Source organism: Poromitra crassiceps, assembly GCF_964638095.1.
Source record: "Poromitra crassiceps genome assembly, chromosome: 23".
NCBI lineage: Eukaryota > Metazoa > Chordata > Actinopteri > Beryciformes > Melamphaidae > Poromitra > Poromitra crassiceps.
The window spans coordinates 7,159,377-7,161,870 of NC_139639.1; positions in this window are offsets into that span (position 1 = coordinate 7,159,377).

A 2,494-nucleotide genomic window follows, 5' to 3' on the forward strand; every position below is an offset into this window, starting at 1 on the left:
CGGACTGACAGATCCAACAGCCCCGCCGGGCACATCGCGCAGCCCGCGGCCCGTTGTTCTCTGGAGTAGAGTATCCCAGGTGCGGGAGAGCATGTAGGCCCCCTCGTCCCTGTTGATGGTGCCCTCGGCACGTCTCCTGATTTCCATAGCCTCCTTGATCCAACGCTTGTATTTGTTGTCCTCTGTTCCAATGACTCTTGCCTGATCCCAGTCCATAACGTGGTTGTTTCTTTTGCAGTGGTCTGATATGGCTGATTTGAGGTTTTCCTGTTGTGCTTTTTCTTTTTGTGTTCTTGTGAGTCGTGTTGCTGTTGCCTTTTCACATTCCTTCTGATGTTCTTTCTTTCTGGTGATGAATGACCTGCCCGTCTCCCCAATGTATGTTTTATTGCAGGATATGCATGGTATTTCGTATATGACGTTACATTTATTGTCCTGTTCAATTTTGTCTTTTGGGTGTACTAATAATTGCCGTAGTTTTGTGTGGGGTTTTATTGCAGTGCCTATTTTTTGTTTTTTCATGGCCCGTTGTATGGGTTCGGTTATCCCGCGGATATACGGTAGTGTGACCATACCGATATTGTTGTCCTGAGGGTTTTCTGTTTGTTTTTTCTTTTGTTGTTTTTGTGTTGTTTGTTTGCATTTTACCTGCTGTTTTCCTTTATTGATGGCAATTATTAGTACACCCAAAAGACAAAATTGAACAGGACAATAAATGTAACGTCATATACGAAATACCATGCATATCCTGCAATAAAACATACATTGGGGAGACGGGCAGGTCATTCATCACCAGAAAGAAAGAACATCAGAAGGAATGTGAAAAGGCAACAGCAACACGACTCACAAGAACACAAAAAGAAAAAGCACAACAGGAAAACCTCAAATCAGCCATATCAGACCACTGCAAAAGAAACAACCACGTTATGGACTGGGATCAGGCAAGAGTCATTGGAACAGAGGACAACAAATACAAGCGTTGGATCAAGGAGGCTATGGAAATCAGGAGACGTGCCGAGGGCACCATCAACAGGGACGAGGGGGCCTACATGCTCTCCCGCACCTGGGATACTCTACTCCAGAGAACAACGGGCCGCGGGCTGCGCGATGTGCCCGGCGGGGCTGTTGGATCTGTCAGTCCGGCCACGACACGTCATAGTGGGCGTGGCCGGCCTGGCAGACCTGGCAGCTCAGCTGGGCACACCGCCAGTTGCTGAAAAGCAACTGGTTGACACGTCTTACCCAGCTGTCAGTGCGACTGCTTCTGAAGAAGACGAGAGTTTGACTCGTCGAAACTGTCAAGGTAAATAAATAACATCTATAAACCTATGTCTGAACACAAGAAAACAAAAACGTCTCTGTTAAAGCACACTGCTACACTGTTGCAAGGACACAAGTCTGTTAAAGCACACTGCTACACTGTTGCAAGGACACAAGTCTGTTAAAGCACAACTGCTACACTGTTGCAAGGACACAAGTCTGTTAAAACACACTGCTACACTGTTGCAAGGACACAAGTCTGTTAAAGCACAACTGCTACACTGTTGCAAGGACACAAGTCTGTTAAAACACACTGCTACACTGTTGCAAGGACACAAGTCTGTTAAAACACAACTGCTACACTGTTGCAAGGACACAAGTCTGTTAAAACACACTGCTACACTGTTGCAAGGACACAAGTCTGTTAAAGCTACACTGCTACACTGTTGCAAGGACACAAGTCTGTTAAAACACACTGCTACACTGTTGCAAGGACACAAGTCTGTTAAAACACACTGCTACACTGTTGCAAGGACACAAGTCTGTTAAAACACACTGCTACACTGTTGCAAGGACACAAGTCTGTTAAAACACAACTGCTACACTGTTGCAAGGACACAAGTCTGTTAAAACACACTGCTACACTGTTGCAAGGACACAAGTCTGTTAAAGCACACTGTGCTTTAACAGTTAGCAGTCTGTGCCCTACAACAGACACGTATCCTTAAATGCTCCTTTGATGCCGACTGACAAGTAGAAAGAGTATTTTTTTATCATCCCGCTAGGATGTCCAAACCTCCCGTTTTCAAGGACACTCGAGTAGCATCACAGGTGAAAACACTACAGCTCGACTGAGTGCACATTGAGGAGCTGGGGAAAGATGCCTTGCTCAGGGGCACCTCGGCAACAATCAGACACTATCAATTATAAAATAGTGTAAAAACATTCAGTCCAACACTTCTTACTCAATACCATCATGCTGCCCTCATCATGTCAGTCCCTCTGTGTTGCTTTATTCGGCCAATAGTCGCCTGGTCCTCAGCACATCATTTAAATCAGAGGCTCGTGTTTGAGGTCTGCTCAGTGAGAGAAGGTCTAAACTCTCTTGCAGAAAGTTTTTTTGGCAACCAACATAAAGGTTTACACTAGCTGACACAGCATGGCAGCCAGGCATTTGTCATCCATTTTTGTATGTAAACTTGTATAACTTTGTATGTAAAATGACTTAAATTGT